Genomic DNA, 23,931 nt, shown 5'->3' with positions numbered 1-23,931 from the left:
ATTGTTCCTGTTGTTCCCAGTGATCACCAGTGTGCTTACAGATACTCCCAGTATATTCCAGTTGCCCTCAGGATGTCCATGGTCCTTTCCATACTCCCCAGCGATCCCAGGAATCTACTTGTTATCCCAGTATCATCTCAGTCATGCCCAGTATATCCCAGTTGCCTCCAGCATGCATCCAGTAATTCCCAGTTCGTCCAGTTTGCTTGTAGCATGATCCCAGTTTCTCTTAGTTGCTCCCAGTGGCCCAAAGTGTGATCCCATTTGCTCCTTTTCAACACCAGTATGAGCCCAGTAACCTCCAGTATGATCCTTGTCACATCCCAGCACTCCCAGTATGGTTCCAGTATAATCCCAGTTACTTACAGTCACTCACAGTGATTGGTCAAGTATGGTCCCAGTTGCTTCCAGCTAGATCAACCCAGTCAGTCCCAGTATGATGCCATTTGCTTCCAGCGTGCTTCCAGTTGCTCCCAGTCACCCCCAGTATGGGGGATGATGTGCATGATGTGTTCCCAGTCACTCTTAGATGCTTCCAGTATTAGTCCAGTCTCTCCCAGTATGATCCAGAGATTACCCCAGTGTGCTCCCAGTCCCTGCCAGTATGAACCAGTTGTGCCCCACATGGTTCCAGTTGCTCCGTTTCACCCTCACTTTTGTTCCAGTCACTCCCAGTCTCTCCCAGTGTACCCCAGTTCCTTCCAGTACATTCCCAGTCACTCCCAGTTCCTTCCAGCATGATCCCATTTGCTCACAGCCACTCCCAGTCAGACTCAGTGTAGTTGCACTCAATGCCAGTATGATCCCAGTCACCTCCAGCATGACCCCAGTTCATCCCAGTATAAGCCCAGAGGCTTCCAATCATGCCCATCATGCACCCAGTCACTCCCAGTTCCTCCCAGTTGCTCCTTGCATGATCCCAGTTGCTCAGAGCTGCTCCTGGTCACCCTTAGAATGACCCCAGTCACTCCCAATATCCCATCAGTCCCCAATATGGTCTCAATTGCCACCTGCAGGCTCCTACTCCATCCCAGTATCATCCCAGTATGATCCCAGTCTCCATCAGTGTGATCGCAGTCTGCCCCAGCATGGGCTCAGCTGCTCCCAATATGATCCCTGTAGCATCCCAGTACAATCCCAGTCACTGAAGATGTTGATCTTTGACATCCCTGAAGGTCCATTTTGGTCCTGAAACAGACTTGCAGAATCCTGAAACAAAGAATGGCTGAAGAAAAATCACTAATAACTATTAAAAGAAATCCATTGATATTTATCAAACAATATTGAGAAAATTTCTGGAATGCCTTGGCACTGTCCTTAATTGAATCACTTGGGCTGAGTCTGACTCGTGGCTTTCCAGTACTTTGAGCTGGTAGCTCTGTCCGCCTTCCACAGAACAGTGCCCCGGGCCTGGGTAGGGGGATCAAAGCTCCCAAACCCGGCGGTGGGCAGGTCAAACAGCCCAGACCTGGCCTGCAGGGCAGGGTCTTTGTTCTCACAGCCTGTCCCCACTGTGCTGCCAGTGCCTCTGCAGCAGGAGTGACCGAACACTTTTTCCCTCTCCCCCCAGAACCACCAGTGCACACCAGCAGCTGGGAAGGAGAAGCTTTCCCAGGGATCTCCAACCCAGATCCGTGGGTCTTCTTTCCCCAGAAAAAGTGAGCGATGCTCGCTGTCCACCCCCGCCACCCCTAACCCTGTGATTCAAATTCCAGTGTTCCTGTTTTCTGCTCCTCAACATCACCCCCATCCCCTCTGGGCTTGTGGCCAGAGGTAGCACCTCTGGGAGCCACATCCCCCACACCGCTGGTGCACGTGAGGAGAGTCAGGCACCCCAAATCCCAGCGAGAAGCCCCTGACCAAACATGGATCAGCCTGTGAAAAATATTGTGTCCCAGAAAAACACTGAGTTTGAAAGTTTTCAGCTGGGAGGCACCGGCTGTTAGCAAATGAGCCACGCCTCCACTGAGGGACAGGCCAGCGTTCCCTTCTTCTCTCCCAGCTCCCACTACAGGGGTGTTATAAATGAGAAGCTTGACTAGGCCAATATTCAAGCAGCAATCAAGTCATTAATTAATATGGTAAAGTATGAGCAATACAGCGATGGGTACGGTGGGGGAAGTTTTCCCTCCAACTGCACACTGATAGCTGAGGCTTACAGGTGTTTATATGGGTGCTCATAAGCTTTCTCAGCAGTTTCTATTCCCAATTTTTATGTCACAATTCCATACCTATTGTGATTTAGTTTTTCTCAGGATGTATCCCAGAAAGGAGTATCCCCAGATGGTGGTGGTTCGGTTTCTGAAAGAAGGAAGAAATCTCCCAGATGGTGAGGTCCAGCTCTCCAGATGTGGGTCCAATTTTCATTGCAGAGACTATAAATCTCATAACAGTGATGTCCAGCTTTGCTTGGTCAAAACTATAAATCCTTGAGTTGATGTTCATCTTCCTTTCTCAAGGTGCTTTTCACTGTTTTGTTAAGGTGTGAGATAAGCATGTTTCTTTTATATATATTCTAAAGCTATAGTTTCAAAGATCCTTACTACAAGCAGTATTCTAAAATTATACTTCAAAAGGTTATTATTGCAAAACTCTTTAAGGGTGAGCAACAAGCAGAATGTACCTGTCAGAAAGCAACATCCTTAACGCTTTAATTCAAATGCTCCTAAATCATCTTAAGACTTATCAAGGTTAATTATGAAAAAAGGATAGGTTCAAAGGCCTTCTTCCATGCTTTACTTTCCTCAGTAATTATTAAAATTCGTCTTTATAACTGCCTCATGGTCGGTTTCCACACATATTACAATCATAAATACCACATTGCCTGTATGTACCTGACATGAAACACAGCTTTGTATTTCACAGGGGGGCACAAGGATGGCTCCTGTGAGAATCTGCTGGAAGCTTCCACCGTGTCTGGCACAGCCAATTCCTTGAGGCTTCAAAGATGAACCTGCTGCTGGCAAAGGCTGGGCCAGTTACAAATGGTGGCAATGCCTCTGCAATAACAGATTGAAAAAGAAATCAAAATAGAGATTGTGGCGCAGATTTAACTCCAGTCAGAGGAGAGCAGAGGGAGAACATGTGAGAAGAACAACTCTGCAGACATCAAGGTCAGTGCAGAAGGAGGGGCAGGAGGTGCTCCAGGCCCTGGAGACCCAGGCACCCTGCAGGAGAGCCATGGAGAGAGGGGCCCTGCTCCCAGGTTGGAGCAGCCTGTCCCTGGAGGAATGCACCCCCTGGAAGAGTGACCCATGCTGCAGCAGTTTGGGAAGGACTGTTGTCCCTGGCATGGACTCACACTGCAGCAGTTTGCAGAGGGCTGCTGCCCCTGAAATGGACCCACACGGGAGAAGCTCCTGCAGAACTGTCTCCCTTGGGAGGGACCCACGGTGCAGCAGGGGAACCACTCCTCTCCCTGAGCAGGGGCAGAAGCCATGGGTGATGAACTAACCGTAAACCCCACCCCCTGTCTCCCTGCAATGCTGGGGTAGGAGGTAGAGCTGGAAGGAGGGAGGTGAGGGGCTTATTTTATTTCCCCTTTTCCTGCTCTGACTTTGTTAGTAATAAATGAATTTCACATCTCTAAGCTAAGTCTGTTTTTCCCAGGACAGTATTTGATGAGTGATCTCGCCCAGTCCTTATCTCAACCCACAAACCCTTTATTAAATTGTCTTTGTCCAGCTGCAGAGGGGAGTGAGTGAGCATCCCACATGGATGCCTGGCATTGGGCCTGAGTCAACCCACGACACCTTGGTACCACAGGGTCACAATGGACCCTTGGTTCTATGGGGTCTCATTGGTTCCATCAGGCCCTGCAGGGCCACTTCATTCAACAAGGCCCCAAAGTTTCACAGTGGTCTCCAGGATTCCATGAGGCCCTGCAATGTCAAAATGGACCTTTGGATCCATGGGGGCCCACAGTGTCACAATGGGCTCTTTTGGTCCGACAGCTTCACAATGGCCCCTCGGTTCCATGTGTCCTGCACTGTTCCATGAATCGTTAGTTCCATGGCGTCCTGTAGGGTCACAATGGTCTCCTTGGTTTCATGGTGCCACAGTTGCCATAATTTCCATGGTATCACAACTGCCCTTGGATCCCAAGAGGCCCCAGAGTGTGACAATGGCCCCTTGCTTCCATGACGCCCTGTAGTGTCACAATGGTGTCCATGATTCCATCAGGCCCTGCAGTGTCACCATGGACAGTTGGTTCAATGACACTCCACAATGTCACCACAGCCCCTTGGTTCCACAGAGTCCCACTGTGTCACTGTGGTCCCTTTGCTTCCAGGGATCAGAAGTGCCAGAATGACTCTTTGGTTCCATCAGGCCTTGAGGTTTCAAAATGGTCTCCATGGTTTCATGAGTACCTTCCCCTGTGTCACAAGAGACTCTTGGTTCCCTGAAGATCCTCAGTGCCACAATGGGCCCTTGGTTCCAAGAGGGTTGGTAGAGTCCCAATTGACTAGTTGGTTCCTTGAAGCCCTGCTGTGTCATAATGCCCATGGCTCCATGAGTTTCCATGGGGTCACCGCGGTCTCCTTGGATCCCCAGTATCACCATGGTCTCCTTGGTACCATCCAGGCCTTGTAACAAGAGATAGGGAGCCATTTTGTGCCTTAGATGAAAGGCTGGAGAACTCATGGTTGTGAGCCTGTGTCAGTGATTACAAACAAAAACCACCTGAATCTCAACGCCAAATTTCATCTCAAGTACCTTCAATCCCAGCCTCGACAGAGGTAGAAAATACAGAGATTCCACAGTAAATCAAAAACAAGATCATATTTTGAATGCAGGCAAAATGCATTCAGTGCATTCGAATGCACTCCATATGATGGGGAGGTGATGATCCCCTATTCCAAGAGTGAACTTAAGAAGGGCTAACTATTGAAGGAAATACAGAGAACCAGAATATAAGAAAGGCAGGTGGCACAGGTAATTCTGGGATAGGGAGACCTGAAAGCAAGAGCAGATGAAGCAGTGCAGTCCCCACCAAGAAGATCACATTCACATGCTGTGGGCAGCAACCCCATCAGGCCATGTCACCATCCCCTGGTACAAGGGTCACGATGGTTCGTTTCACTGATCTCAGGGTGCAAAGACACACAGCAGGGGACTTTCAGTATTGACCAAAACAAATGCACCTTTTATTGAGTTCCCACAGCAGATGCAGCACAAGGACTAGAATGGGGATAAAGGACAGAGAGACAGAGAAAAGGAGGGGGGGAATAGCTGCCAACAAAGAGAAGAAATCCTCGTGGTCCGGCCAATAGATCCGTCTGGTCATGTCAGGGAGAGTCTCAAAGCCTTTGGTTAACTCAGGGCTCTTTTATAATCTACCGCCAGGAGGGGAGCAGGACAGCACATGGAGGGCACAGTGGAGAATAAATCCATTGGGAACAGGTACAGACAGCCCAGTTCTGAACAGCTCAAACTGGTGCCAGCAGTGAGCGGGGCCCGTTGTTTCAGGACTGGTTCCTTTGGGAAACATCCCGCTTCCCATGGCAGACATCCCACTCCAGTCAGGCCAGCACACCTGGGTTAGAATTTGAAGGGTCTCAGTCTCAGTCCTTGGGGAGGGCTTCAATCTCCATCCTTGACGGCAGCTGTGAGGCAGATGAGGGATCTTTGGACCGTCTCTTACAGACTGACATCCCAAAGCATAAAAATAATTATTCATTTCCCCTTAAAAGAAAATTAACTGAATTAATAAAATTATAATTATTTTTCTTATCGTATTAATATTCTATATTTGTATTAACTAATTGGAATGTTTATATTAAAAAACCCATACCATTTTAGCATGCAAAAAATTTATTCGTCATTGGTTCCAAGTAACACAATTCCCTTCATTAATTCACTGTCCAGTGTGGCTCTTGATTTCTCCTTTATGCTAATTAGTCCCATTTTAAATCCTTTTGTCATCTTTTTTATCATTTTCACAGACAGGGTGAAAAAGGCCACTTTGGGGTCCAGGGAGACATTTCTGGGGCACATTTGGGGCAGTTCTGGGTCTGGAAGGAAATTCAGAGAGAACTTGAGGGTCTGGAGGACACTTGCAGGAACCGGGTGGGCACTTGGAGGGGCACTCAGGTTTTCCGAGGGACAGTTCGGGGTCCGGGGCAGCACTTGAGGGTCCAGGGGGGCCCTTGGATGTCAGGGAGAGGAATTTGGGGCCCTTCGGGGTCCGGGAGGGCCCTTGGGGGGCTCTGACTGGGATTTCTGGGCGCGAGGGTTGATGGGAGTTGTAGGCGACGGTCTAATACGGTTAAACGGGGCCGCGGAGCATCAGGGAAGTTCGAGGCGCAGCTGCAATGGCTCTCAGTGGAGGCGCGGGGCATGACGGGAGATGAAGTCCTGGCTGGAACAGCAATGGACATGCGCCACAGAGCATGATGGGAGCCGTAGTCCCGGAAGTGGCTCGAACGCTTTGTTTGGGAGTCCGGGAAGGCTCTTGGGGGAGACTCCTGCGTCCGAGCCGCGACTTGAGATCCTCGGGAGAACGTAAACGGTTCAAGAGAACTTGCGGGGAGTTCGAGGACCTCTAACAAGGCTCTTTAGGGTGCGGGGCACGGCAGGAGTTTTAGGACTGTGTTCTCAGGGGCTCTGGGGTTGCGGTGCATGAGAGATGAATTCCCAGAAGCGGCTGTACCTGGCATCTGTGGGGTCAGGAGCACTCAGGGGGTCCAGGGACGCTTTTGGGGGTCCCGAATGGGTGCTGAGGGGGCACTGAGGGATCCTGGAGGGTCTGCGGGACACTTAAGGGACAAATACTTGGGTTCTGTGGAGCGCGGGGCATGACGGGCGTTGTAGTCCCGGCTTCAATGGGGCTCAATTGGGCCGCGGGGCATGACGGGAGTTGTGGCTACCGTAGGCACCGTCCCCGAGCCTCCGATCTCGGGCGCTGATTGGATTCGGGTGGTGATGGGCGGGAGTCTCGGAAAATGGGATACGGTGGATGCGGGAACAGCCCATTGAACTGGTCCAGTCCCTCCCAGTACAGCCCAGTTCATCCCGAGTACAGACCAGTACAACCCCCAGTACAGCCCAGTTCATCCCAAGTAGAACCCAATACAAAGCCAGTGCATCTCCAGTCCCTCCCAGTACAGCCCAGTCTCTCCCAATACACCTGAGTTTATTCCCAGTCCCTTCCAGTTCCCTGCAGTGTCATCCACAGGATGCCCCAGTGTCCCCAGTCTTCTCCACAATGGCCCCAGTGTCTCCAGTATGTCCCAGTATCACCCCAGTGTCAATCCCAGTATGTCCCAGTGTCTCCCACAGCATTCCCAGTGTCCCCAGTATGTCCCAGTCCTCCCCAGTGTTTCCAAGGACAGTTTCATTTCTCTCGGTGGCCGTGGCAGCCAAACCCAGCAGTGGGGTCAGTGCAGTGCCCATGGCCACAGCCCCTTGCAGTGCCCAGTGCAGCTTGGGCTGATGATCCACCCTCACAGCTGGCCCAGGGCAGCTCTGCAGTGCCTTTGGTGGCACCTGGGGCTGGCACACACCTGAGCAGTGTGTCTGTTTGCACTGGGGAAACTCAGCAGTTTGAGATGGCTGCAAAAAGTACAAGAAGGGAAAACCCCTCTGAGGCTGGGTGCAGCCAGCTCTGCAAGCACAGCAGGGCCGAGGGCAGTGAGGACAGACAGGATGGGGCTGGGCAATGTGGAGCAAGGTTGTCCACACTGGGTCAGAGCTCCAGGCACAGCTTCTGTGAGCAGGCCAGAGCTGCTGAGGAGAGACCCTGGGTCAATATCAATCACAGAATGCTGCAATCACCTCTGCCCTAAAGAGAAATTTAATAAAAGACACCCTTTAAAACAGGAATGTGTGTTTTATTACTGCTCTTTGAAATCTTTCTCCATAACTGGACTAGGAAAACTTTAATGACCCTCTTAGGGCTTTGCTGTTGTTTACATCAGACTCAGTCCTTGAGAGTGTTTTGAAAAAACTTCCCAAGAACACAAAGTTAAATTTGGACTCCAAATTTTCTTGAAGTTTTAATGGGTCCCATTGAGAGACACGACTGGAAAAGTGTCCCCAGGTTCCAGTCAGAGCAGAACACGGGAGGCAGTGATGGCAGCTGGGGACAAACAAGGCAAAGGTGTCTGTGGTGCTGAGCAAACCTGGATGTGTTTGAGGAATGCACAGGGCAAAGGCCTGAGCCCCAGGGTCTGGCCAGGCAGATCCTGTCCCTCCCTCCTTGCTCAGGGCTCTTCCCAGGATGGGCACTGGCATGTGGGGATGTGCAGTGCCAAGGGCAGGAGCATGGGGCGGCCCTGCCAGGCTGCTGAGCAGGGACAAGGAGGCAATGAGGCCCCAGGCCTGCAAGGGTCACTTGTCCCCTCGTGGCCTCAGGCCCAGGGCCAGCAGCCATGGCCAAAGTGCTGCCCAAGTTGGCTCTGTCAGGGCTGTCTTGCAGCTGCTGCCCATCCCTGTGCCCTGTGCAGCCCAGGCTGTCCCACGGTGTCCCTGCCCTGCGCCTCTGTCCCTGCAGGCTGTTGGCATCCCCCGGCTGCCCCACCTGGCTGGGCCCTTCCTTTGCTGACAGCTCTGCCTCCTGCCTGCCTCTGCCTGCCCACACAAAGCCTGGGGCTGATACCAAAAGGGTTCATTCCATTTTACCATGCCTGTGAACTTTCAGTACAGGAACAAGGCATGCAGGGGCTGCTTTCCCAGCAAGGATGGCTGGAAGAGAAGAAGACATCTGGCTCAGGGGTGCAGGGATTGAGAACACAAGGAATGAATCTGGGAACTTGGGGTGGGTTTTATGGAAATGGGTAAATTGTAATTCAAATTTAGTGACTGTATAGAAGCAACACACTGGTAGAATTACATGTCCATGTGAGGTTGGGAGTTATCCCTCACTACAGCTCAGGCCTGAATAAATGGCACCCTCAGAAACAGCAGATTCGTGTACAGGGACAAAGCAGCTCTGTGCTCAGTGGAGTGGAGACTGAGAACAGCAGAGGAGACCTGGGAGGGACTGAAGGGAGGTTTCAGAGATGGTGGATCCTTTTGGCGCAATAGAGAACAGCCAGAGAAAGAAAGAATTAATGCAAGGGGCAGATAGGGAGAGCCAGACAGGACCCAAACAGAAAGGAATTTCCCTGCCAGAGCAGGGCTGTGGTGCAGCATGTCCCCCAGCAGGAGCCTTTGTGTGGGCAGGCAGAGGCAGGCAGTCGTGTCCCTCAGTGGGACCCATTCAAACTCCAAGAAAATTTGGAGTCTAAATTTAACTTTGTGTTCTTGGGAAGTTTTTTGAAGACACTCTCAAGGACTGAGTCTGATGTAAACAACAGCAAAGCCCTGAGAGAGTCATTAAAGATCTCCTAGTCCAGTTATGGAGAAAGATTTCAAAGAACAGTAATAAAATATACATTCCTATTTTAAAGGGTGTCTTTTATTACATTTCTCTTTAGAGCAGAGGTGATTGATACATTCTGTGATTGATATTGACCCAGGGTCTCTCCTCAGCTGCTCTGGCCTGCTCACAGAAGCTGTGCCTGGAGCTCTGACCCAGTGTGGACAACCTTGCTCCACATTGCTCAGCCCCATCCTGTCTGTCCTCACTGCCCTGGGCCCTGCTGTGCTTGCAGAGCTGGCTGCACCCAGCCTGAGAGGGGTTTTCCCTTTTTGTACTTTTTGCAGCAATGTCAAACTCGTGAGTTTCCCCAGTGCAAACAGACACACTGCCCAGGTGTGTGCCAGCCCCAGGTGCCACCAAAGGCACTGCAGAGCTGCCCTGGGCCAGCTGTGAGGGTGGATCATCAGCCCAAGCTGCACTGGGCACTGCAAGGGGCTGTGGCCATGGGCACTGCACTGACCCCACTGCTGGGTTTGGCTGCCACGGCCACCGAGAGAAATGAAACTGTCCTTGGAAACACTGGGGAGGACTGGGACATACTGGGGAACACTGGGAATGCTGTCGGAGACACTGGGACATACTGGAAGTGACACTGGGGAGGGCTGGTGCAAACTGGGGAGACTGGGAACTGGGAGACACTGGGGCATCCTTTGGATGACATTGCGGGGACCTTGGAGGGACTGGGAATAAACTCAGCTGTATTGGGAAGGACTGGACTGTACTGGGAGGGTCTGGAGGGGACCTGGGGTTGTACTGGCTTCTACTTGGGATGAACTGGGCTGTACTGGGGTTGTACTGGTCTGTACTGGGGATAAACTGGGCTGTACTGGGAGGGACTGGAGAGGTTGAATGGGCTGTTCCCGCCTTTGCCGCATCCCATTTTCTGAGACTCCCGCCCATCACCACCTGGAGTCAATCAGCACCGGGTTTGAGGCCTCGGGGGCGGTCCCTAGGGTGAGCGACATATTTTCATTGTCCTTACAACTCCCGTCATGCCCCGCGGCCTGATTGAGCCCCATTGGAGCCGACACTACCACGCCCGTCATGCCCTGTGCTCCACAGAACCCCGGGATCCGCCTCCCCTTTTTCCCTTAAGTGTCCCCCAGACCCTCCAGGATCCCTCAGTGCCCCCTTAGCCCCCATTCGGGACCCCCAAAAGCGTCCCCGGACCCCCTGAGTGCTCCCAACCCCACAGATGACTGGTACAGCCACTTCTGGGAATTCATCTCCTCTCATCCCCCACGGCCCCAGAGCCCCTCTGAACACAGTCCTGCGCCTAATAATGCTGCTGTGCCCTGCGCCCTAAAGAGCCCGGTTAGAGCTCCATGAACTCCCCGCTACTTCTCCTGAACCGTTTACGTTCCCCCGAGGACTTCAAGTCGCGGCTCAGACGCAGAAGTGTCCCCCAAGAGCCTTCCCGGGACCCTCAAGCGCTGCGTCGAGCCACTTCCGGGACTATGACTCACATCATGCTCCACGGCGCATGTCCAGCACTGTTCCAGCTGGGACTTCTTCTCCCGTCATGTCCCCCATCTCCATCGAGAGCCATTGCAGCTGCACCTGGAACTCCCGTGATGCTCCGCGGCCCCGTTAAACTGTATTAGACCCGCACCTACAACTCCCATCACTGCCCGCCCCCCAGAGAGCCCCGTTAGAGCCCCCCAAGTGCTGCCCCGGACTCCAAACTGTCCCTCGGAATCTCTGAGTGCCCCTCCAAGTGCCCACCCGGGTCTCCCAAGTGTCATCCAGACCCTCAAGTTCTCTCTGAATTCCCTCCCCAGACCCAAAACTTCCCCAAGTGTGCCCCAGAAATGTCACCAGGGACCCCTAAGTGCATCTCTTGACCCTTTCTGAGAAAAAGATGATAAAAAAGATGACAAAAAGGTTCAAATATTACTAGTTACCATAAAGAGGAATGAATAAATAGCCAATGGAAATTAACGAATGAATGAAGGGAATTGCATTACTTAGAACCAAAGACCAATAATTTTTTTCATTCCTAAAAATGTATTGTTTCTTTTAATATAAACAAAATAAATTGGGCACGAGATCTGCAATAGGTTAAAACTTTGGGTTTGTTCTTCAAAAGCTGACAAAGGTATTACAGTAACACTGTTGCACCACATCCAATTGTTTGCCTAGTAAATTTCCAGACTTAAAAAGATAAGGAAGGTGAAACCAAAGACAATGGGTTTCACAAACATTTGTTTATCTGCTTAGTGAACTGTTAACATGGGTGGTGGGTCTGCTATGATTGATAGCACAGTATTAGCTTATCCGCTCAGTAAACTTAAAATTCCAGGAACTCAGTAGATTAAGCTTAAAGTTCCAGCAATCAGAAAAACCATACCAAATAAGGAAAATCTACCGGTCTTCACCTTCAGACCACCGGGAGGTGAACTATGACCACCTAGCAACAGGAGAAGAATACGCAGAGTACTACCCTGAAAGACACGCCAACTTGGAAGTCGGACTGTATAAAAACCCCACGAAATATCACAAGAGTGCGGCAGTTGGTGGACCGGGGACTCCCCTGTCGCCCAGCGCGCCTGGGGCACTGACTTTGCCTATTATCGCTTGCTCTAGGAATTAATAAATTACGTGTTATTTGGCTTTAACAATTAATAAATTACATCCTGTTTGAACATACTAGTCAGTGATTGATTCCCCACCGCAACCAACCTATAACAAGATCTTTCTCCTTTTTAATGTCTTTAATAAAAATCAGCTCAGGTGGGGTGATCTGATTGGTCTCACACTGCCGCTGTCCCCAGGACTGGCACAGAGGAGGAGAAAGAGTCCAGTTTGTCCACTGGTCTGCATGCAGAGCTGAGGGCTCCTTTCTCACCCGAGCACCAGGAGATTCCCAGTATTTTGGTTTGACATTTGAGGTCCTCTTTCCAGCCAACATGTTTTTAGGTTAGGTTGAGGGGTAAAAAGGGTCTTAGGGAACACTGCATTCTGTTCTTCCCATCTAGACATCACTTTGATCTGTCAATTCCATGTTGGTTTGTTTTTTTTAGGGTTTTTTGGCTAGGTTTGGTGAGGGGCTTTCTCATTTGCATGCCAACCCCAATGTCATTTGCATGCCAACTTGGTTGTCCCCTCCTCTTCACCGTCCCGGGTGCCATCCTCCATGAAGAAACAGGGTGCCACTTGACAAAAGGGAATTACCAACCATCAACAACAGGGAGTTAACGAAAAACTTTTAACAACAGGTGATTACAACAACAAACAGTTAGAACTCCACCCTGGCAGCAACTGGCCCAACCTGGGAACTCTGCAACGTTTTAATAGAATGGGCAACTTTTCTACTCATAACAGAGTGACATCGCAGAGAGGGTTTTGTGACATCACTGAGAGAGTTCTGCTATCACACAGCTTCTGAGACATCATAGAAGAGGGTGTGAGGCCATAGAGGAGATCCTGCCATAATAGAGGGTGGCTCTGTGGCATGAGAGAATAGATTGTAACATCTCTGGCCGGCTGTGTAACATCATAGAGCAGGCTGTGACATGACAGAACAGATTCTGACATGACATTGTGGCTTTCTGACATCACAGAGTCTTTTGTGACATCACAGTGCAACTGCGTAACATTCCAGGCTGACATCCCAGAGTTGGCTCTGTGACATCACAAAGGTGCTGTGTGACGTGCTAGAATGGGCTGTGACATCACAGGTGTCTGTGTGACATTGCAAAAAAGCTGTGTGACATCACTGGGAGCTCTGTGACATCACAGGAGCTGTGTGACATCACAGGTGGCTGTGTGATATCACGGGGGCTCTGTGACATCACAGGATGCTGCGTGACATCACAGATGGCTGTGTGAGGTCACTGGGGAGAACACTCTGCCCCGGCCCCCCTCACAGCTCCCCCCAGAGCAGTCCAACCCTGCTCGTGCACAGCGGGGTCCCCTGTCCCCCCGGGTCCCCCCGCCCCTGGCCCCGCAGCCTCCCCCAGAGGATGTTCCACGAGATCGACCCCAGAGCCTGACACGGGGACGGGGGGCCGGGGCCCTGGGGGTGGCACAGGGGGACAGGGACCCCCGGCAGCATCCCCGTGTCCCCCAGGGCCAGAGCCTGGGCCAGGGCTCTTTCACCCTGTTACCAACGAGGCCTTGAGAGCGCTAAAAAAATCCCCAGCAAGGGATCAGCAAAAACCAGATTTAATATTAAGGGACAGCAGCACAAAGTTCCTTGGCAAGAGTCACTCTGCTCCCGACTGGACACTTCAGGCACAGCACGGAAACAAAGCAACAACAAAACCAAAATAAACTTAGGCAATCAAACCAGAAATGAGCTGAGAACTGTCCCTGTGTGTGTGTATGACACAAGCACAGTGAGGGCAAGGATAAAAGGAATACAGCCTAAAGCTTAATAGACCTCACACTTAACAGGACTTGACTTACACCTCAAATGTAACCGATACCTTAAACATCAAAGTTTAGCAAAACAAGACCACTTAACAGTATTTAACTTTACTTATAACCTATGACTTAGCAATTTAACAGAAGAATAACACTTAAGAATATTTAACTTAGCTAATAACTTAAATTAAACATTACAATTTTGCAAAATAACAACTCTTAGGAGAATTGAACTTAGCTTAGACCTCATGACTTAACCTTACTTACAGCTATCTGGATATCTGACTGACTCAGCTATCCAAGGCACTCCAACCCCTCAGAGAGCAGCATTTCTGTCACATTTCCCCAGCACAGGCACTCCTGTGTGCACACAGACACCAAGGGTCAGTGCAAGGCACCTGTGAGCAATTCCCGTGAGGGCAGGAAATGCTCACTGTGGATCCTTTAGCATCTCCCCAGTGCGTGAAGGGTTGAGCCTGGAGGAATGGGGGCATCGGCCCAGGCTCCATTGTTGTTGAGGATCCCCGAGTGCAGCAAATGGGAGAGTTCCTGGCTGGGAGAGGCCCCACTCAGAGGAAGTCGCTGGCCCAGGAGATCTCCAAGGGCTCCTTTTGGAGCGCTGTTTGTAGGGCCCCAAGAGAGGGGCTTCAGTCCCAGCAATGGTTCATCCTGGCCGCACTTTGCATCAACAGCTTTCTTTGGCAGTGTGAGAACAGGAATGTTGTGCCACTGAGGGAACAAAACAGTTCCCAGGGCTGCTCCTACAGAAACCAGGAGCTGGTTGGGCAGCAGTGTCTGGAGCAGACAGTGTTTGTGATGAGCTGCAGAGGAGCTGAGCCCAGGGGCTGTTGGCCAAGGCCGAGCCCCAAGGAGCATTTCTCAGCTGGCAGGGTGGCCTGAGAAGGGGAAGGGGGAATGCAGCAGCACAGGGCCCATCGAACCAAAGGACCATTGTGACACTGTGGGGCCCTGTGAGAGCAAGGGGCCATTGTGACACTGTGGGGCCTCATGGAATCATGGAGAGCACTGTGACATTGCTGGGTCTAATGGAACCAAGGGGCCGTACTGACACTGTGTGTCTCCATGGAATGTAGGGATCATTGTGATACTGAAAGACCCCATCAAACCAAGGGTCCATTGTGACACCGTGGGACCGCATGGAACTGTGAAGACCATTGTGACACTTTGGGGTGTGATGGAACCAAGGGGCCATTGTGACACTGCAAGACTCCATGGAGCCAAAGGTCACTTGTGACATTGCAAATTGCAAGGCCTCATGGAACAATGAGACACCATTAAGAGACTTTACAGCTTCATGGATCCAAGGGGCCATTGTAACCCTGAGGGGCACCATGGCACCAAAGAGACCATTACTACACTCATGGGATCATGGAGACCATTGTGACACTATGAAGCCCCATGGAATAAGCAAGGGATTGTGATACTGTGAGGCCTCATGGAACGAAAGGAGACCATTGTGAACATTGGGGTCCACACAGAAACAAGAGGACCATTGTGATACTGTGGGGCCTCGCAAAACCAAGAGGCATTTGTGACACTGCAGGGCTGCATGGAACCAAAGGGCCGTTGTGACATAGCAGAGCCTGATGTCATCAATGGTTCATTGTGACACTATGGAGCCAAAGGAGACCATTGTGACACTGCAAACCCCCAGGGTCCAAAGGTCCATTGTGACATTGCAGGGGTCACAGAACAGAGGAGTCACGTGACATTGTGGGGCCGGTGGAACCATGGAGACCACTGTGACACTGCAAGGCCTCATGGAATCATTTGAGACCACTGTGACACTTTGGGGCCCTCTGGAACATAGGAGCTATTTAGACACTCTGGGACCCCATTGAACCAAGGGTCCATTGCGACACTGTGGGTCCCCATAAAACCAAGGGAACACAGAACAGGCCTGGCTGCTTTGGCCTCTCATGGACCGCCTGACTGGTCCAGCTTACCTTGGCATGTTGAGGGTCTCTTCTCATCTGCTCCTGAAACACTGGGGCTCCATGCTTTCCCTCCTATGGAAAAGAACTGTTGTTCTTGTCCAGGTGCCCATGACAAGAACTGGGACTTCATCTCCAACCTTCCCTATTGTGACAGACTGGAGGAGATTGTTGACTGGAAACATTTTGTGTGTGGGAGAGAAAGGGGCAGGTCCAGCCTTGCCCTGCCCTGTGACCCCAGCACTGCCCTGCCCTGGAACCCCAATCCCCCCAGAGCCTCTATCCCAGCCCAGCAGTGTCTGCCAGTCCCTGGCACAGCACAGGCAATGCTCCACAGCCACCTCTGCAGCCCCCAGCCCAGCTCCTGAAGGAACAAATGACCCCAAGTCCCACCTGGGGGAAGGGCCCAGGAAGACCAAGGGGTATTGAAGGCTGACCACAAGGCAAGCACACATCTTGACCCTACTGCCTCTTGCAATTTCCATTAGAACAGAGCTGGACTCCAGGGTTCAGTAGCTGTGTGTGTGTGCTTCTCTAATTTTTTTTTTTGTTTCTTTCTCTCTTTCTGTGTCTTCTTCTAATTCCCTCCTCTTGCAAATTTTGATTAACATTACATTAAACAGGCTTAGACTTTGTGAAGTTGAATGGGCCAAGTTAATGCAAAATGTGTTTTTGATTGATTGAATGCTATATTAAACTAATTGCCAAGTTCCTCTAATTTTCTAAAGTTGCCAGTAAAGTCTGTTTTGTTGTTTTGAGCTCCTGAGATTTTCTTGATGGTATTTCTCCAGTGTGTCCAATTCAGAGTACACAAACATCTGTAATTCCTTTTAAATGTCTCCTTGAGAGAGTTGTTTTGGGAATGGGAGTCAGGGTTTGTGTGTCCTGCTTGGCACAGCCCAGGCAGGGCTTTCCCAGCCACATTCCACACTCCATTTCCCAGCTGGAGCCGCTGGTGCCTCTGAGTTGTGCTGCCCCAGCCCCAGGGAAACTCTCCTTGTCTGCCCATTCCCCCATGGTCTCTGGGCAGGGATGGCCTCAGTGGGGGCTGCTGACATCCTCAGCACCTTGAAGGCTGCTGCTGAATTTTCCTGCTCCAGAGGCTTGTTCAGCCTTCAGCTCTTCAGTGCAGGAATTCAGTGCCCCAGGGCTCATTAAGGTCCAGAACATCTTAACAAGCCAAGCCTCTAGGAATAATTTGATTTGAGTTTTCAAATGTTGTGTGGTTAGTAAAATAGATTTGAGTAGTGTATTCAAAGGTAATAAATATTATTTAAAATGACAGTGAGAAAAGATTTTTTCAGGTCCTGTAAAGATTTTTTATTCTAATAAATTCATATCTGCAGTTTCCAATTGACACTGAATTGAAGAACGTCCTCATGCAGTTTGAATAGATATGAAAATCAAGACCCTTCATGGCTGACAATCATTCAGACTCTGTCCCTACACCCACCCCACCATTTCCCCCATCCAAGCCCTGGCACTCAGAGCAGCCTTTTGCAAATCTGAGCTCCCTCCAGCCCAGGCTGCACCTGCAGCTTTCAGCTCCTTGGCTGCAGCATTCACCTGATTTCCTTGGAGAAAGAGCTGCCCAAGACACAGAGGGATGTTCATTACCTTTCAGCCAACAAAGCCAAGGGAAAGCAAAGCTCCATCAAATGCAAAAGTCATTCCTCTGCTGGATATTCAGTCCACTTTCCACAGCAGGCAGTCTTAGAGCAATGGAAAACACCTTCTGTGCCCAGCACAGATCCCAAGGTCCCTCCAAACCCTCCCTGCCCCGATTCTGCCCAGATTTGCTCTTTGCACACATGAGTCACACACTGAAGTGAAGAGCTCCCTCTATGCCCAGGGGGAGGAAAAGAGAGAAAGTGGATTAAGAGCTCTCCTGTGCAGAGCCAAGGTCCAAGTGCAGCCCCTGCAGTGGGAACCACAACTCATCAGGTTTGTGTCCTTTGGGCTCAGGGACTGGTCACACTCAGAGGCACAGAAAGGTTTCTTGCCAACAAACACAAGTTGAATATTTGAACAGTTTAGCAACAATCACAGCTCTTTCCTCAGCTCTCTGTCATGTCCCAGCAGAATCTGACAATTCCACCATGCCCAAGGGAATTCTGTACAGGAACAGTTTTAGACAAAGACATAAGGTAATTCTGTGATAGATAAAAACACATTTAAGATTACATTTATAATATATTTATTTGAACTTCAGAAATATTGGGCAATTTCTTCCAGCTCAAAGAATGAAGCCAGTCAGTTGAGAGGCACTTGAATGACCAGAGAGCAAGTAGAGGAAGAAATCAGAAAGCAGTAGAAGTACATAGATCCACCTGCTGTAAAAGAAGAGATGTCCTTAGATATAGCCATTTCAACAGAAGAGCTGAAAACACCTGAAGGAAAATGGAGAGGAAGTAATAAACAGAATATTGGTGACACCAGTAGAAGGCAAGACCAGTATTTCTCCTCCTGCCATCTGTACACCTCCAGGAAATTCCTGTTCCTGATGGGAAAACAGTTCCATTTCTTAACAGTACTCAAATGACCCAGATAATAAAGATTTTTTTGTACATCATGAAACTAACAGATATTAAAACCTGTGCCCCTTTCCAGGCAGACATCAGTTGTGTGCCCATGAACAGGCAGTGCCACTTGTGCCCTAATGTGCCCAGCTGGGATTGGATCTCTCCGAGGGCACCTGAGGGAGAGCAGAGCACCTTGCAAGCTGCAGGTCCCTGACAACCCCGCAGGGCTCCTGTCCCATCAACATCTGCTCTGCTCCAGTCTGAAACAGGGCCCAGCATGGTGCTGGGATCATCAGAGAGCTGAGGTGTGTGCTGGAATTCAATGCCCTCCCCATTCTGCAGCAGCCCTGCATTTCCCTCCTGCAGGGCTGGAGGGTCTCCAGCACAGCCATGGAGGCTCTTTGGGCTCTGGACTGTTGCTGCAGCCCCCAAGGGCAGCTGAGCTCTGCCTTTGGCACAGTCAGGCCTGGCCAGTGCAGGCCATGCTCAGCATTTGCTTGTGTGTGCCTGGCCTCGCTGTCAGCCCCGGCAGTGGCTGCGTGGCCCCTTTGTGGCCCTGTGCTGGCCCAGCCATGGTGGCCCAGCCGCTGTGCAGGCCCAGCCCAGGCCAGGAGCATTGAGGCTGGGAACGGCCCCTGTGCCGTGGTGCCCACGGCAGCCTTGGGGCTCTGTGCCCCATGGCCTCCCTGCTGGGAAGCCTCTGCCAGCTCCTGCAGAGCCCATGGCACCTGTGGGGCTGCACAGACAGCCCTGCCCCGGGCTCTGCCAGCCTCTGGGCCAGCAGAGAGGCAGCCAGGGCTGGCCGTGGCTGGGAACAGGCCCTGAGCCCCGCAGGAGGATGGAGCTGGGCCACAGCCAAACTCAGCTCAGGACAAAGCTGGGCTCAGCAGCCAGGGCTGCCAAGGGCTGGGCACAGAGGCTGGCGCTGACAAATGTCCTGGGCCCCCTCCCTGCTCTGTCCATGCCACCAAGGGCACAGAGCAGCCTCCTCTCTGGGCCACTTGCCTGTTTGCAATGCCTTGCACAGGCGCTGGCCCTGCCCCACAAGGCCTGGCCTGAGTCCTGCCCCTGCACACTCAGCCAGGCTGAGATGGACACTGATGGTTTCTGGACCAGGCTCTCTGAGCCCAGCCCAGCTCTCTGCAAGGTCTGCCAGCTGCCCTGAGCTCTGGGCAGCACCAAGGGCCTCTCCCCAGCCCAGCCCAGCTGGCTCTGGCCCCACAGATCTGCTCAGGCCAGGCTGCTCTGGGCACTGGCCCCACGGCCTCAGCCCCTAGCAAGGGCACAGGAGCAGCTGCAGCTGCCACAGGACTCAGCCCCAGCCATGGGGGAAGGTGCTTGGCCAAGGCCAAAGGAGGCTCCCTGGCTGCCCTTCTCCCCTCTGGCTGAGGTGCTGAGAGTTCTGCAGCCCCTGCTGCCATCCCATCTACCCAGGGCAGCACAAGAGCCCCGGCCTTGGGGCCCTCGAGAGCTGCTCCTGCTGCAGGCCCAGGGCCCATGCCAAAGCTGGGGCAGCCACAAAGCTGTGCCCATTTCTATTAATTGCTGCTCTGATGGGGATGGATCCTCAGCCACCTGGAGGTTGCTGATGAATTATATTACTCCACAGACGTCTCCTTTCTTGAGCTGTTCAGTACAGAAATTCAGAGAGAAAAATTCATAAACATTTGTTCAAAATGCCTGAACGAGGAAAGCCCCATGGAATAAGTCAAGTTTTCAATTCATCTGTGGTTAATTAGGCAGATTTCAGAAGTATATTCTAAGTGAATACGCTATATTGATAAAAATGCAGAGAGAACAGTTTTGTCCTGTTAATTTTCCTGTTTATAGATTGATATCATCTATGTCCAATTGGTATTGACCCGCAGCACCTTCTAATGCAGTCTGAATATGAAAATCAAGCCGCCCCATGGCTGACAATCAATAACACTTTGTACCCACCCCTCTCCACCATTTTCCTCATACAACCCCTGGCACGCCTATGGATCAGGAATGGTGTGGCCAGCAGGAGCAGGGCAGGGATTCTTCCCCTGTGCTCAGCACTGCTTGGGCAAAACTCTGAGTGCTGTGTCCAGTTCTGGGCCCCCCAATTTAGGAAGGACATGGAGGGGCTGGAGCATGTCTAGAGAAGTGCAACAAGGCTGGGGAGGGGTCTGGAAAACAAGTCCTGTGAGGAGTGGCAGAGGGAGCAGGGGTTGTTTATCCCAGAGAAGAGGAGGCTCGGGAGAGACAAGGCAATGTCAGGGCACAGTTTGGACTTGATGATCCCCAAGGTTTTTTCCAGCCTTGCTGATTCTGGGATTCTCTGAAACCACCCTTGGAGCTGTTGCAGGAGGAGCCCAGGGCCTCCTCTTCAGAAGCTCCAACAGCCCAGGTCCCTCAGCTTCTCCTGCCAGCAAAAAAGCCCATCCTGTCAGTCCTGCAGAGCCTCTGCAGCTCCTCCTCACTGCCCAGAATAGGGAGCCCCAGAGCCAGACAGAGCAGCCCAGATGTGCCCCCCTGGCCTGGGGTGCCTCTGGCAAGGGAGCAGCACCAGGCAGTGCAGGAGCCTGCAGACAATTCCTGTAGCACTTGTAGGATGATCCTGCTGCCCACGGGACGTTCCCATGGGGCCAAGTCAGGAACTGCAATGGGGAGTGGGGCCAGAGAGGAAAGGGACAACAGGGATGGGCTGTTTGCAGGGGAGGGAGCAGGGGTTGGCAAGAGGAAGAAATCTGGATCAGGGGATTGTAAAGAAAGGAAAGGTGAAGCAAAGGAAGTGCTGAGGGCAGTTTGGGGGTGGCTGCCAGGCAGCCCTGGCTCTGACCAACAGCGTCTGCAGTGGCACAGGAAACTCCCAGCTGATGGGAACAAACTTTCTGGCTGACTGCAGAGGCCGGCACAAACCTGAGTGATTTCCCTGTTGTCCCCCAGCCCTTGCTGGCTTCAGGGGCTGATGGCATTTTTGCTCCCTCATGTTCATGTCCCCACACCAACAGCATGGGGGTGCTCCCGCTGCTCTGTGCAATGCAAACAGGGGCTCCTGAGCCAGTGCTGGTGTGTCTGTGCTGCAAGGATGGGGCACCTGTGTGAGTGGGGGAGAGGCCAGGGCTGCAGAGGGGGGATGTTGTTTGCAGCTCCATGAGGACGCTCTGGGACGCTGCCCTGGGCTGTGCAGCGCACTGGGGATGGATCAGCCCCTGCTCTGCTGCTCCTTCCCATCTCCCCCAGGACCCTTGCAGAGCCCCAGCCATGCTGTTTGCCCCCAGCCTGCCCACGGCCAGCCTGGGGCTGCTCATGGGGCTTTTCTGTGCTGAGCATTGGCCTGGCCGTGTTCTTGAGATAGCCTGGGCAAGGAGCCTGGAGCCCCCAGGCCCTGGCCTGAGGCATCAGCGCTGCCCCAGCAGTGCCCATGGCCTGTCCCTGCTGCAGCCCCGGCACTGCCACCCCCAGGACTGTGCCTGGCCCCGAGAGCACTCAGGCCCTGCAGCAACACCAGGGCCACCAGGGCAGCGGGGCAGGGCCACGGCAGCAGCACTGGCAAGACCAAAGTCTGCTGCTGGTGGGAACAGCTGCTGGGCCAGCACTGACCTGCCCCCAGCTCTGCACACAGACATTGCTGCTGCAGCTCCAAAGAAGGCAACAAAAGGGCATCTCTGCTGAAAACTTTGCTGTGAGGTCCTTTAGTTCATTTAAAGGCACTGAGAGCTCCGCCCCTCATGGATACAGTCTCTGGCCACAGGGAAGGTGGAGAGAAACAAAATGAGATATGGCACAACCAATTACATTTCTTTTTTGACAATATTAAAAAATTTGAAAAAAAAAACACAATCAAAACAAGAAAAATTATCAAAGATTACTTTTATTACAAGGGATTTGCAGAAATTGAACAGAAGTTTAATGTTTTTGAAAGCATCCAGTCATCAGTGTCCACACTGCAGCCTTGAGCTCCTGGTTCCTCAGGCTGTAGATGATGGGGTTCAGGGCTGGAGGCACCACCGAGTACAGAACTGACAGGGCCAGATCTAGAGATGGGGATGAGATGGAGCAGGGCTTAAGGTTGGCAAATATGGCAGTACTGACAAACAAGGACACCACGGTCAGGTGAGGGAGGCAGGTGGAAAAGGCTTTGTGCCGTCTCTGCTCAGAGGGGATCCTCAGCACTACCCTGAAGATCTGCCCATAGGAGAAAACAATGAACACAAAACAGCCAAGTCCTAAAGAGGCACTAATAGCAATGACCCAAAGGTCCCTGGGGTAGGAATTTGAGCAGGAGAGCTTGAGGATTTGGGGCATTTCACAGAAGAACTGGCCCAGGTCATTGCCATGGCACAGGGGCAGGGAAAATGTGTTGGCTGTGAGTAGCAGAGCATTGAGAGAGGCACTGGCCCAGGCAGCTGCTGCCATGTGGGCACAAGCTCTGCTGCCCAGGAGGGTCCCGTAGTGCAGGGGTTTGCAGATGGACACGTAGCGGTCGTAGCACATGATGGTCAGGAGGGCAAGCTGTGATCCGAGGAAGAAGATAATCAGAAAAACCTGTGCAGCACATCCTGTGTAGGAGATGTCCCTGGTGTCCCAGAGGGAATTGTGCATGGCTTTGGGGACAGTGGTGCAGATGGAGCCCAGGTCGCTGAGGGCCAGGTTGAGCAGGAAGAAGAACATGGGCGTATGCAGGTGGTGGCTGCAGGCTACGGCGCTGATGATGAGGCCGTTGCCCAGGAGGGCAGCCAGGGAGATGCCCAGCAAGAGGCAGAAGTGCAGGAGCTGCAGCTGCCGCGTGTCTGCCAATGCCAGCAGGAGGAAGTGCCTGATGGAGCTGCTGTTGGACATTTGTTGTGGCTGGCCACGGGACTCTCTTCATGGAGAAAAAGACAGTGAAGGGTTAGATGAGATACCTGCAACCAAAATAAAAGCCATTTCCCATACATCCTCCCTTGGAACACACAGACATGGTGTTTAGTTATTTGAAGATCTGGTGTTTTCTTTAAAAGCTTCCCCATGTGTATCCTGGTAGTCTTGGATATCAGAAACCCTCAGCATTTCTGCTGCCCCCAGGGAGAACAGGACAAGTTCTATGAGGCAAAGTGATGAGTTAAAACTGAGAGGAGATAGTCTGTCATTCTGACCTATTTGGAGTTTGTCTGTGTTTTAACCTTGCTCAGGTGGAGGATGATCACCTTCTCATGCCTCCCCTGAAATGTCACCAGGCACTGCTGAGAGCAGATGGATTACCCACAGCTCAGCTCCACCTTTGTAGCCAGGGATTCATGTTGCTCATTTCACCAACCCAGCAGCATTTTCAGTGTCACAGCACCTCTGCCTTTCCCCAACAATCTTATAACTCAGAGATGCTTTAGGACAGGTTTCACCCTGGATTGAAGCTCCCAGCTTGGACTGAAATCTCAAGGAGATTCCCAAGTGTCCTTATGATGGCATTGGAAGAAGGGAGATGCAGCTCCTTCCCTGGCTGCACTGACAGCATTGCCCAGAGCCAGGCACTGGGGACAGCGTCACCCTGACCCAGCTGTGCCCCCTTCCAGAGCCCCCAGGGCCGGGCAACTGCTCCCAGCCCTGTGCTCTGCAGAGGGAACTGGGCCCGGGGCTGCAGAGCTACCCCACGGCTCTGCTGCAGCTCTGCCTGCACAGGAGGGGCTGCACGCCTTGGAGCCCCAGTCCTGAGGGCACAGGCTGGGCTAGGGGGACAGGAGGGAGGGGGCTTGTTCAGAGGGAGGGGCTGCACTGG

Source organism: Melospiza melodia, chromosome 25 (genome assembly GCF_035770615.1).
Source record: "Melospiza melodia melodia isolate bMelMel2 chromosome 25, bMelMel2.pri, whole genome shotgun sequence".
Taxonomy (NCBI): Eukaryota; Metazoa; Chordata; class Aves; order Passeriformes; family Passerellidae; genus Melospiza; species Melospiza melodia.
Note: the sequence above shows the minus strand (reverse complement) of the source record.